At 26.3% G+C, this 15,483-nt stretch overlaps 1 protein-coding gene and 1 long non-coding RNA gene across 4 annotated transcripts in view; one reads left to right on the top strand and one right to left on the bottom strand.

Annotated features, from left to right (window-relative positions):
* The window catches only part of LOC136084796 (uncharacterized), a 74,669-nt gene that overhangs the window by 31,225 nt on the left and 27,961 nt on the right, over window positions 1-15,483 (top strand). The window lies entirely within an intron of this gene.
* LOC136084794 (uncharacterized) lies at window positions 1,167-3,552 on the bottom strand. Its single transcript, XR_010640853.1, has 3 exons — window positions 2,917-3,552; window positions 2,041-2,714; window positions 1,167-1,358 (listed from the first exon to the last, which is right to left on the bottom strand). It is a non-coding gene; the product is annotated as an uncharacterized LOC136084794 (long non-coding RNA).

The following is a 15,483-nucleotide window of genomic DNA, read 5'->3' on the forward strand; positions in this document are numbered from 1 at the left end:
TATATATATACACATATATATGTACATATTTATATATATATGTATGTATATTACATATATGCATATATAGCTCCTGATAACTTCTAACCTTTAAGTGTCCGAGCAAATACTGGAAGTTCAATTTTTTAAAGGTTTGAGTTATCAGGAACTTACTGTATATATAAGGTATAATGAAAATAAATGTTTTCATTGATTTTTGAATAAGACAAGTTTAGTCAACTGCTTCTTAAACTTTTTTTCAGTCAATTTGTTAGATTCTTCTTCTTCTTTACGTAGGTGATGAAAGTGTATTTTTGAATAATTTTCTAAAATAACTTTAATCAGTGAAAATAAATGATTATCAGTTATAGCCGAATCAAACATATGATGAGTTAGTTCAGTAAATACGTTTGATAAATCAACTGATCTAAAAACAGCACTTGCAACTGCATTTTTCATTCCTATATCATCAGGCAGGTTACTATCTGCTGATGCTAGAAACCTTTGGAAACGTCTTTCAATTTCTTTGCATACCAAAACAACACTTTTGCTTTGTTTAACCAAACCTCCTCTATAGATTTTATATTTAATAAAATGTAAAAAATTTCACCCACCTGTGAAATAAAAACTTTTCTTTTAAATTGAGATTACCCAGTCGGCAAATTTAGTTATAAATGCGCATTAGAAACTCTTTTAAATACGTATCGATGTGGTATGTATGTTAGCCATTTTATCGTGTCGAATACGCATTAGAAATACGCATTAGATGCGTATAAAGACGGGAATACAATACGACGCCTACTGAGTATCAAACTCGCATTTGAAACTCTTGTAAACACGTATAAAACACGATAACCAGAGAATATTCAATACGATATTTCCCTGGTATTACATGCGCATTTAAAACTTTCCAGAATACGCATTATTTACGAATATTTGTTAGCCATTTTATCGTGTCAAACGCGCATTAAAAATAGACATCAGATGCGTATAAAGACAGGTATACAATACGACGCCTATTGAGTATCAAACTCACATTTGAACACGTATAAAACACGATAACCAGAAAATATTCAATACAATTTTATTAACTAATATGAATTCATAACATAATGATAATGACTAGCAGTAAGCAACCCGTAATACGGGTTATGAGTTATTAAATCTTTAATAACAATAAAAACACATTAATAACTTGATATATTATCTAAAAAATTTAATACAAATTTATCTATAAATATTTTAACTTTGACTCCCTATCAGCAACGTCATTGCTTATAGTTAACGACGAAGACCGCATTAACATCAGTTGAGTTCTTTTTAAAATCTGTCACAACACAGGTACCAGAAACGGAAAGTCAAGTAAAGCCTGCATATACCTAAAAAATGAAATTAAAAAAAAAATTACAATTTTTAATTACAAAAGTACTATTTGCATTTTATTGTTAGTAGAATTAGGATAATAATAACAGAAAGTATATATTCTGTAACTACAGTATAATTAAAAAAGATTATAAAAAGGCTAGACAATACAATGTAGTAACACTGGCAAATAATACCACAACTTAATAAAATATTTTATTAACTTAAATACTTGGACTGAAAAGATTTTATTTATTACAATATTTGAACAATCGAGGGATAATTATAGTTAAACAATTTAAACAATTATACCATAAAATAGCAAGCAAATCGTAAAATATTTCTTAGAAATGATCTATTTTTTTCATTTGACTACTATTTTCAAGTTGCCTATAAGCATTTACATTAATAACTTCGTTGAGCCTAATACTATCTATTTCAATTTAACTATTATCATTAAACATATTACCAGTAATCTTACTATTGCTGCAACTGAATAAATGAACGTAAAAGAATCTTACAAATTGTGATCTTTTCTAATCAAAGACTTTATTTAAACTAAAGATTTATTGAAATCCATATCTTTTTATATGTTTACATACATTAGTCGTTTATTAAAAATATTAAACAACATTAATTTACATCAATGATTTTTAATTAAAAAAGAATCTAGACTAAAATGCACAAAATTATTTTTACCTTAATGCACAAAAATAATAGATGCACAATCTTGTATAAAAAAATGAAGCAATGTCAATCAATATATTTTACTCTAAATTAATTATTTAAATATATATATATATATATATATATATATATATATATATATATATATATATATATATATATATATATATATATATATATATATATATATATATATATATATATATATATATATATAGGGGAACATGGGGTAAAATGACGAATGGGGCAAAATGACAAATGGGGCAAGATGACGAATGGAACAAGATGACGACCTACAGTTATCTCTTAAGCAAAACTAAATATAACAGTTGACTTTAGCTGAAAGGGAAGTAGATTAATTTAACTAGATTTATCAATGGTTTCTTTTTAAATATTATTTTTGTGACGAAAGCTAAGTATTAAAAAAGTTTTTCCGACATTGAGAAAAAAACTTTTTATCCTTGTTTGACTTGATTTATTACATCGCTACATCACCAGCTAAAGGTAAGTTTTGATTTTTGGGAGAGACTAAGATACAGGCGTTTTTCGAAACAGTTGTCATCTTGCCCCATGTTCCCCTATATGTCTAGGGTTGCCAGATGTCCCGATTTTACGGAAGTAACTAAAAAACACTTCAGTTCTTTTCAATTGCTCTAAAAAATAACTTTCAGCTCTTTCCAATTGCACTAAAAAGAAAAAAAAAACTTACTTAGATAAGTCGCCAAGTTCTTAAGAATCTGAAAACAAATAAGTAAAAAAACAAAGAACAAACAAACATTTATTTGTAAAAAACTACTATATTTAAACAAATTAAATTTAAAAAAGTGTAACACCAATTCTCCTTAAAGGCTAAAAAAAAAATTTTCCAGCTCAAATTTGCTTGCATACCTTGCTTGTAAAAACCATGTGAATAAGAAACACATTTAGAAAAGCCAAGAAACTACTTAAAGATGACATACGCAACATTGAAGTTTGAACGTTCACTGGACTAATTATTAGCAGATGTTTATAAAAAATTCAGAAAAATTTACATATATTAGTTCTTTTATATTGCATAAATCCATCATATGATAAATCTGAAATGAAAAAATGTAATGGATAAGTAAATACAAAGAAAAACATCATATATGAATCACAAATCAATATATCAGATAGAGATAAGATGTCATGATAAGAGAGTAGTAGTTGTTAAATATTGTTATTTCATGTTAGCTTTTAGAAAACAATTTATGTTGGTACGTCATGGTTCTAAAAATTCAAATTAAGATATAAACAAAATGTACATATGGCAAAATGATTTTTCTTGAGTGGCTTTTACTGAACAATTAAAAGCAGTGAGTTTTAATAATAAAACCACTTATAATTTTTAACAATAGACACCAACATAAAGGTAAGCCAAATGTAACAACATTAGTAACATAAATAACAACTTTATGCAAAATCTTGCTCAACACGTTTGCCAAGTCACACACTTTGAAAACATGGTCCATAAATATTATAAGAAGTGTTTATATATGTTATATAAACTTAAATAAATATATTGTGTTTTATAGTTAGTATATATGTTTATATTATGTTGTTTCTATGTCATGGAAACAACATAATATAAACATATATACTAACTATAAAACACAATATATTTATTTAAATTTATATAACATATATAAACACTTCTTATAATATTTATATACACAATAGATACATTTTATACTATTTTAAAAATGCATTTATAAAACAATTATATAACACATATTACCACATACATATATTTATCAAAAACATTTTAATTTTGAACATAATATAAACATATATGCAAACTATAAACATATATAACTTGAATTGCGTGAACAAAAAATTTAAAAATAACATGAAAAAATCTAAAAAGATTCATATATATATATATATATATATATATATATATATATATATATATATATATATATATATATATATATTATATATATATATATATATATATATATATATATTTATATATATATTTATATATATATATATATATATATATATATATATATATATATATATATATATTATATTCATATATAAAGACATATATCTCGTAATAAAATATCAAATTATAATCATATTAATTTAAATCAAATAATTATTGAATAAAGAACAAAAAACAGATAAAAGAACTGCAATCCTAATAACAAAAGTTAACGCTTAGCAACAATTAAAATGTCAGTGCTGGCTCAAAAATTTAACTTATTTTTCTAAATTTTCTAAATTAGAACAAAAAAAGACAATAGCATAAAAGAAATGTCAATAAAATAGTAATCAACGGAGTAAAATAAGCAAGGTATGAAATGATAGGATTTAACGTATATTTGAATTATATTAATTAGGACTTCATAAAACTAAATTAATAAATTTAAAATTAGTAATAAATATTTTTATGATAAAGTTTTAGTAACTCTTTTAGTGCGAAAAAGTACTGTAACTGTACTGGAGATAATTTACTAAATTTCTCAAGAAACCTTTTTAATTTAAATTTTATTTTCGCTATATCAGTTTAAGCATGCGCTTTAAAAGCAAAGAATCTCGTTTTTCCCTTATTTGTTTATATTTGATCAAAATCGGGTTCAATATCATATCCGATTTTGATCAAATATTATAAATACGTATTTTTGATAAATAAGTGGTATTGAACTCGAATTCGATACTTAAAACTAAATGCGTATTTTTCTGGTATCAATGGCGGTATGTTATACGTGATCAATACTCCGAGTATTTACAATACTAGATATGCCGACTGGGTACTGTTTTTTGATCCTGTACTATTTTTGCATCCAAAGATGCTGCATAGTGATGATATAAAACAAACACCTGAATATTTAATAGTGCTGTTATACACACCGATCTCAAAATGTTATTATTTTGAGATCAGTATTTGTAATATAACTGTGTTAAAGTTATTTTTATTGTAATATTGACTAAATAATCTAATAAAAAATACTTTTATTAAAAATATACATTTACATAGTATGTATATACTTTTACATAGTATGTATATGTAACATACATATGTTACATCTTTACATAATATGTATGTGTTAAACTGCCAATGATTAACCTTCAAACTTTGAGGAATAATTATTCACATTTGAGTTTGACAATGACTTAGAATCTAAGTCATTGAGAGATTATTTTTTACTTTTGAATATAACTATTGTTTTATATTTTTACTAATTAATGAGTCTGGAAAGTTAATGTATTAAATAATAAAATGACTTTTATAATCCTAGAAAAAACCTTTGAGTTGTCTGTACTCACAATCTTTAGCTAATAATTCATACAGCGTTTGTACAATATTGTTTGTACCTACAAAACTCATGGTTGTAAAATTATTTAAAGGTTGTAGGTACACAACGTTGCTGCTTACGATACAGTTGTGCTATTAACCTTCTAGCACGCAGCATTGGGTAATTAAGAACTAAAAGCTACATAAATTATAAACTGCATTTGAAAAGTGTATACTAGCTGAATATTTTAATAATTAGGAATTAAATAATCTTTTTTCGCCAACTTGTTTTACTTAATAACAGTTTATTTTTCTTATTTGGTCAGAATTTTTGTACGATTCAAACCGCTACTATAGCGTGGGGTAATTGAGAATCTTTTTTATAGCTTTTTTCAAAATGTTTATAATTGTATAAATGTATATGTAAATATATATATGTGTGTATATATATATATATATATATATATATATATATATATATATATATATATATATATATATATATATATATATATATATATATATATATATATATATACATATATATATATATATATATAAAATAAATAATTGAAAAGTCCATGCAAAATATATAATTCATTTGAACTAAGGTAATAGTATATAAAAAAAATTTTTAAATATTTAAAACACACTAATATAACGCATATATAAGTCACCAATAGTTTCTTTTAAAAAAGATATGCTGTTTTTTTCATATAGGGAACATGAAAGCTGTTTTATGATTGACTTTCTTTCTGTAACAAAGTAATCAGGAACTTGTGGTTCTTTAAAGGAAATGACTCTTGGGTTTGAAGCATCAAAATCTCGTCTAATATATTTAATATTCCAATTGTTATCTTTTTCTATATTTACAACTTGGCCCACAAAATGATTTGGTGTCTTTTTTCCTTCAAACCTTACAACAACAGAAGAACCCCCTGCTAATAAATATTCAAAGGTTCAAACCAGTCCAGGATCACATATTCCTTTAGAGCAAAGAGAATCTAATTTGTAAATGCTTTCATTTGAGTAGTTGTCAAATTATTTTGTATGTGTGCTTGTTTTTGATGGAAAATTGAATCTTCATGGTCATAATCATCGTCATATGAATCACTTTTCTCATTAAATAAATCTTTTTTTTAACATTTCACTTTTTTTTATCTGTGTACCATCAGATGTTTTATCAGAGGCTTCTTGTAGCTCAATATACATCTTGGAGCTTAAAGGCATATCATAATCAATCATTTCTTTAAACTGAAATTAGAATTTCTTTCTTATCTTATCTATATTTAAGTATTCATTAAGTAGGGTAATTTTTATTTTGATTAGCTTGTGTTTTGATTGGAATTTAGAAGCAGAAGAATCTGTTGCGATATCTTCTAGTGAAACACTTTTTCCTGGTAAAACCTTAACCTTTTCCCCATGAATTGTTGCTCCAGGTTTTTTAGCAGAAGCATATCGAAGTTCTGCAAGACGTTCAAGAACTAATGGGGATACTAAGTTCAGAGAGGATTTAGATATGTATGTCCTTAAAATCTTGTCAATAACTTTTTTTCTGTTTAGTGGGTAGATACCAGATGTTTTGAACCCATTTAAAGCAAACTCTTGTATGTGATTCATATTAGTCGAGAGATTAAGGAATAAACTTGGAAAAACATTTTTTGGTAGGGATGTATGAAATCTTCCTTCTCCAATTTTCCATTCAGTAATTACTTTTCTCCATGCTTATTTCATGATCCATAAACTGCAAGGTTAAGAGGCTGTAGCAAATCTGCGTACTATTAGGAGGTAAGAAGACCATCTTAATGTTGTTAGCTTCACAAATTTCGATAACATCAATAGATAAATGGCATGCTAAATTATCACCTATAAGAGGTTTTGGTGTGTTGTTGTCAACATGTCTGAAGTAAGGTATTACTAATATTTGCATCCAATATTTAAAACAGTTGCCATCAAACCAAGCAGATTTTGTACGGTTACAGCGTGCACTGAGTCACATGAAATTGCAGCTCGCTTTCTACAAATATTTTGACATGCTCGATAAGACAAAAGACTTTTATGGCACTCTAAAAATGATTTTACCCAATCATCACCAGGCAAATTTTCTTTAAAACATGGGGTGTTTCTTCCAGATTTGTTATAAAAACTTTGTACAAACAGTTTGAGGTCTATTTCATCAAATGCATAGCCAAAATCACTAAAAGTTGCAATGTATTGTGCAGTTGACATCTCCTCGTCTGGTAGCAATGAACTCTTTCGACCAACCACACTACTTTTGCGTAAATCACTAATATGACACCTTAAAGTTCTGTGTGGTATGCTTAGTAGCCTTGCCACACACTTACAAGGTTCTCCATCATTAACAAGTTTGATAGCTCTTTTAAGTTCACTATCAGAGTAAGTTTTGGACTGTTTTTGAGTTGATTTTAAATAGTTTATCACCATTTCCACAAATCTGTTATAAAAAGATATAAAACATGAGCTAAAAACTCAAATTATTTGTATCTTTAAATATTAATTTTATTATCAAAAATATTATAAGAATAAAAACAGTAAATTCAAAAGGTGCTCATTTACCCAATATAAAAGTGCTCAATTACCCCACCTTACTTTAAACACCTAAATTTTATGAACAATTCATTTACAAGACTTGAAAACTTGTACGCGTTAAATGCAATGCATGTATGGTATACTCAACGCCGTTAATGCATGTTCTGGAAAATACACGAATTTTGCGTTTTTATAAAAAGGTTATGTTTGACTGCATTTTTTTAGCCTAAATAATTTATTTTTTTTAATTATTTTTTTTTCTCCGAGCGCTTTAATTTGTCTAAAATCAAACAAAGTTAACTTTTTTTTAAATTACTAAAGTTTAGATATAAAATTTTTCTTTATGGTTGATGAACCATATTTTGGTATAAAATGGTGCTGCGCTCAATGAAGATAAAACATTAAATTTAGAAAACAACTTTTTCAAACAAGTTTTAAGTTATATGTTTAATTTCTAACCAGTCATATGTCTGCAAACATATTAAAGGTCGAAAAAAATTAGTTATTTCAAGTTTAAAATCTGTTTTTTCCATTTTATATGAAAGTTTTTATTAATTTGAGTGTGAAGAACACACAAATTGACATACGACCAGTTAGACTTTTAAAGTTAAACCTCTTAATGTTTATTTAAAAGTCTAAGCTCAAAATTTAAACATTACTGTGATATGAGCCACCCCTATTTTATAATGCCATAAAACTATTTTACTAAAATTCCGGTCTTTATTAATTTACCATTAAATTACCTTTATTAAATTACCATAGATTAATGCAAACATGTAAAATAGCGGGCAGAATATAAATTTACTTAACCAAATATAGAATACAAGTAAGCAACAGATTTATAATAAAATTAACTCAATTTTTTGTTATGTCAGAGCTGTCAATTGCTGATCTTTTACCTTGCGGTTTCTCTAAAGTTGCAGTATATATAGCTTTAACTGAAAAACATAGAATCAAACATTTAGTAAATGAAAATTATAAAGTTTTTAGATCAAGAGTGCTAAATCATCAATACAAAATTTATATTGAAAAAAATCCTACATTTCACTTTAGCTATGAACAAATAAAAAGAAAAGGCCGGGTTATTGTTAAACATTTAAAAAACTTAGGGAAGACCAGGTCAAAATTGTCTTTGAAAGATATTTTGCTTACCTTTTCCAAAGTAAGATTTAATAATTTAGGATGCTTAAAAATGCTTCAAAGCCTTTTTAACTGTCAAGGATGAATAGCTAACAAAAGGTTAAAATTAGTGTTAGAAATATTTCCTGCCAAATGTAAAAGGTTCAAATATAAAGAAAAAAAAAGAGGAATGTATAGGCAGAAAAAACTTTCAATCGCAACTCATAAAACACTGAACAAACTAGAGCAGTATTTTAATAAAACATTTTTCACCACATTCACAAAGGCTATGAAAATCAATATACCTAATCCACAAAATAAAAAACACAGATATGATGCAAATAAAATAAAAAATGATATTGAAAATCAATGGAAAGAAACCTCAACAGATAGGTATTTATATACGAAAGCTCAGCAGATAAGTATTCATAAACACCTGAGTATTTAGATCTATACATAATAAATATTGTTTCTACATACTGTATATACTACACAAGTGTGTATGTGCTTGCTGCACCAGAGAGAGAGAGAGAATGTACTCTCTCTCACTTTGTTTTACATGTATAATATATGTATATAACACAAAGTATAATAAAAAATTAACTTTTTTACGGCATTTGGTGTTCCTGTATCATTAAGCAATAGAGATAAGCTCCGCCTAACCCATAGTTTTGAAACACAAAAAAATGCGAAAAAAAGAAGAATATTAAAACTATCAGCTATAAAAAATGTAAGTCAAGTACAAGCAAATGAGTTGGTTAAAAAAAGAATAGTATAACATCAAAACAGATTTGAATTAAGTCAATATTTATAATTACAATGCGTCATTATGTTAAATTTAGGACTGGCATAAGTCATTAGTTCATCCAGTGATCCCTGGGTGAAGTAGTATGTAGGGATTTTTCTACATAAACCAAATAAAGAATCTAATAAAACCTAATAAATATCAAATAGAGGAAAATTTAACTTACACCATTATAGTTCTTACCAGCTCAAATGATCATTAATTATAAATGATGTATGAATTTTTTATAATTTGGACATTTAATTAATGTGTATTAATTAAATGCAACAGATGGCCTTGGTATTATAATTTCAAGTTGTATATTTCAATATATATATATATATATATATGTATATATATATATATATATATATATATATATATATATATATATATATATATATATATATATATATATATATATATATATATATATATACATATATTCATACACACATACTTTAAAACTCTATTCACATCTAGAAGGAACCTACGAGATGTGGAAACACTCACAGAGCTCGTTTAACAATCCATATGACAAATGTGTTCTAAGTACAGAGAAGTACTAGCCATTCCTTATGTAGTTATGTTATATACCTTCTAGCATACTACAGAGAAGGATTAAGGATTGAAAGGTGCATATAGTGAGGCTTATACAAAGTTTTTTTTTTTCTACCACTAATTTAGGGAGAGAAAAAAGCAAAAAACCCTGTCGGTTCTGTTGAGAAATATTCCTGGAAACAAGTTGAGTGTTTGGATGTAATTTCATCCTACCCTAATGGTTATAATAAACTTTTCTGAACTAGCACGTAAATTTTCTGTGACAAACAAAAAAGGTAATAGTTTTAAATGTCTGCGATATAGTATATTTACAAAAATAATAAACCAATAATAAATGTATTATGCTAAAAAACTAGTTTTACCATTTTAACTGTATTAAGTACCAATAAAAAACAAGAATTTTAAACAAAATAATTTTTAGGTATTACACCCGCAAACAGAGGCCAAGTACTGAAAAGACTTTTAGAATCTATGAACTGTGATCTAAAAAGACTAAATCTAAAAAGAAAAATGTCAGACAATACATACCCTGATGGCACTAATATTAATAATATACAGTATAGAAGAAAAAAACGGAGGTATTTACTACCTTTCCTTCACTTATCATTAATAAGTTAAACTTTACAAATTTTATTAATCATTCATGTTTAAACTCATTTATAGGTTAAACATGCCATACATCAGAGATATATCTTTGCCATGCGAACCAACTAATAAAAAAATAAAGCAGCAACTCAAAAAAAAATAGACGATGGAACATATAATTCAGGGGAAAAGATTGTACCCCAAAGATATGAAAAAGTATTTATATCATCTGAAAATCAAACAATTACAAAAAAAGAGGTTCATATTGAAGGCAGAAAAATTTCCTTGAAAGATATAAGACTAAATATGTTCAAAGACCATGAGATTTTTATGAAAGTTCAAAACGATAATGAACTAGAAGCACTTTCTCAAAGGCAAATTGTTGATGCTCTTGAATTCAGGAATATAAAGATGAATATGACACCCTAACTAAAAAAGAGCTGATAAATATACTTAAAACTTATGAAAGAACAAGGAATTTAATGTTTTGGTATGATTGCTCCAGTATATCTAATCACACTCACTTTCTTGTTACTGTTAGCGTAATGTATGATACAGCCATATTTTTAAGTAGCTTTGAATATAAACAAAAGTATGGAGAGAATATAAATGTTCAATCAGAGATCGAAAAGCCTTATTTATACATACTTGGTAGATGTCCTTCCAATGACCAGCAACTTTTGTATAGCGATGACAGGATTAATGACATTTTGCAATTGAGCGATCCCTTAGAATTCAAGGGAACACCTATTTTAGATGTTGCACGAATATTCAAAGGTGACAATCCAGCAGCACAACTGGAAGCTGGTCATCAGAAGGGTGGTAATTATTTTTGTTGGGCATGTAACATGCATGCAGATCTTTCTAATAATATATCTATATCACTAAGCTTCCCATACACTTCCTTAAAAAATCGTATAGACCATATAAATGCAAGTAACACCTCACAGCTGGCAGTAAACCAAGGAAAAACAAAATTATATTCATGTCTAAAAAAAATCAGATTGAACGAGAGCTTTATGAAAGAAATATTCAATTTCCATTAAATACATCTGTCAAAAAATTAAAGGAGCTATTGGCAAATGAAATGCATAGAGTGCAAGGATTGCCTGCCCTTCTTTTTAAAAAACCAGGTTTTTCTTTAACACAACTAAATCTTTTACACTATAAAATTTAAAATAATGAACCAATGCATGATATTTCAAACCATATTAAAAATATATTTGATGAATTGCCATATTTAGTAGAAAAAAAAGATAAAAAAAAATTGTAGAAAATATAATTAAAAGCTCTTTCAATGGCATTGAAGCAAAAAATGCTGCCAACTATTTAAAAAGTTTATTAATAGTTACTAACTGTTCCTAGAACATTACAAGGTTGGTCACTTTGTTTTTAAATTTTTACTAACTTGAAATACAAAACATCCTTTATATGCCAGAAGAATCTAGATCAACACACAGTATTCTTCGTTTAATAAATACCACATTTGTGCATGCAATAATTATAAAAGAACATTTAGAAGCAAATCTAAAAAATAGCAAGCGAAAATTCTTTGGTGCATACTATCACTCAATCACATCCCATGCTCCACTACAGTAAAGATTGTTTGCAGGTCGTACGTCTAATGTGGAAAAAGAAGAAGCAATGTTTCAAAATTTGAAACTGTCTACAAAAACATCTTCTAATTATCATTCAGATAATGTTATTTTTAATGCAATAATCCGCAACCAAGCAAAAAAATATTTAAAGGAAGGAAAAAAGTTATGTGATGGCATTTCAATACTTCACAAATTCTACCAACCATTACATAGTCTATTTAATGACACAAAAATATCATTTACTTGGATTGAAAAGAATAGCAATGATTATCAAAAACTTTTAGAAAAATCAGCTGACTATTTAGTAGAAGGCATTAATGTATGGTGGAAAGAAGTTGAAGATGGAGTAGTATTCTTTGATATAAACTACCCCAATAATTCGAAAAAAACATTTTCCCATTTTCCTTCCTCCTCAATGCAACAACAGTCAGAGTACTTAGAAAAATGCTGAAAACATTGTTTGGAAAACAAACACAAAATTCCTGCTTATAAAATCACAGTTAATGCAAATGTTTTTTATTTAGACACACTTCAATATTTTCATATTTTTAACACTGGAAATATATCTAGAAATAGTATTATACCACTAGATATAATTTTGATTTAATAATATCAAAGTTTTTCAAATTAGTATTAAAAACAGTTATATAAATAATACTATTATTCTTAATGACAACATCTAATGTTATTATTATTTTATTATAAAAGAACTTAAATACTATAAAAAATATGTTTATAATGTGTTTACAACATTACCATTATGTAGTACATAGCCAATGTATGTACAGTCAAGTACACAATCATTGTGCCATAATTTTAGCAGTATGCATACCATATTAATAATATGGTATGCATACTGCTAAAATTATGGCACAATGATTGTGTTATAACTATAATAACGTTATTATATATTATATAATAACGTTATTATGCATAATATTATTATGCATAATAACGTTATTATATAATATATAATAACGTTATTATAGTTATAACTAGTAGTTATAAGTACTAGTTATAACTACACATATAATATTTGTATATATATATATATATATATATATATATATATATATATAATATATATATATATATATATATATATATATATATACATATATATTATTGTTTACGGTTAATAGTTTTTACGGAATTTTATGAATCTACACCGTGATATAATTAACATGTTATCGGTTATTTATTTTCTACCAAAAGATCTGTAATTAACAACTCATACTTTCTTAAAGTTACTTTATGTATTTTTAGCTTGAAAATGAACTAAGCATTATTGCTAAATGTTTTATTTGTCTTTTAAAATGAGTATGTTAACGGGATTGCGATTACCCAGTGAAGTGCTAGATTATCCCACTAAACAGTTACAACAAGCGCCATCTCGGTAGGCCAAAATTGGCTTCAGTGATATATATATATATATATATATATATAATATATATATATATATATATATATATATATATATATATATATATATATATACATATATATATATATGTATATATATATATATATGTATTCATATATATATTTATATATATATATATATATATATATATATATATATATATATATATATATATATATATATATATATATATATATATATATATATATATATATATACATACATACATACATTCATATATATGAATCATAACATAAGATATTATTTGTCTTGCTTACAAGATAAAAAAGAACGCATATGATTTTGAAAAGTATTGATATTAGTATATGTTATAAGCAATAGTCATTGAGCATGTTTTTGACCCTCCTAGAGCTTTTTACTTAAGCATACCTCAAGTCTCTCAAAAATATTATACGCAAAAAAAAAAACATTTATCAAAACTCAATTATGCAATTATGAAAATAGCGTCACTGTTTTATATGTTCATGACCTGGTTTTGTTACCTGGTTAAATGAAGGCAAAAATGAAATATTTAAAATGCTATTTTTTCAAAGGCCTTATAATATAGCGAGCAAATATTATTTTATGATTATTAACTTTAGCTACAGACCTAAAATTGCAAAATACCTAAACAAATTTGCAACTTTTAACAACGTGCGACTTTAACACTGTAAAAACAAGAGTAAAAATAACTCGCGCAGGTTCTGTAGGGTTTACGATTACTCCTAAGATGACCAAAACAAGTCCATAAGATGGAACAGAGTTTCTATAATACATAATTACCAAAAAATAATCTATTATACTCATTTTCATTTTCGTTGATTCGCAAATTTTGAAGCTATTATGCCCCACTGTGTGCGATTAATTAAACGAAGACATTAGAATACAAGTCTATTTTATTGCTGGCGTTAAAAACTGCCGATTAACTTTTAACCAGCAGATAGCTTATCGCAGGATTTAACTGAGGGATGTGAATACGGCTGCAGGTTGTTTGTGGTTCAGCAGGATATTTCACCTTGCTCAAAAATTTCTTCGCTTTTATCAAACAATTTGCAAGGCCTTTTCTGTGAGCAACTGACCTTTGTGGCGCTTGTGTGAGTAGTGGCAAAGGTCTTCATCGAGTGTATGTACATAGTGGAAGATGAAACATTCATTTTACCTGAAAAACCCTGAATTCCAATGCCAGAGTTCTTCAACATTTTTTCTTGAAGATCTTTGAGGAATTCTGTTGTACAAACGTAATCAAATTGTCTGCAATGGATTTAACTTGCATAATGGTGATTTTATGAAATAACATTATGCAACATATTCTATTCAATGATTAAGGTGGGTTCCATTTATCCATCCTCTCTGACATCATGTATATGAAAGAAGAAGGGTTCAAAATTTAAATGATGAGCAGTGTAGGTTATATCCTCTAACTTGCGGAAAAACATAATCAATTATGAATATGTCAAATATTAAAGTTTAATATATATATATATATATACATATATATATATATATATATATATATATATATATATACATATATATATATATATATATATATATATATATATATATATAT

This window comes from Hydra vulgaris, chromosome 09, assembly GCF_038396675.1.
Source record: "Hydra vulgaris chromosome 09, alternate assembly HydraT2T_AEP".
Taxonomy (NCBI): domain Eukaryota; kingdom Metazoa; phylum Cnidaria; class Hydrozoa; order Anthoathecata; family Hydridae; genus Hydra; species Hydra vulgaris.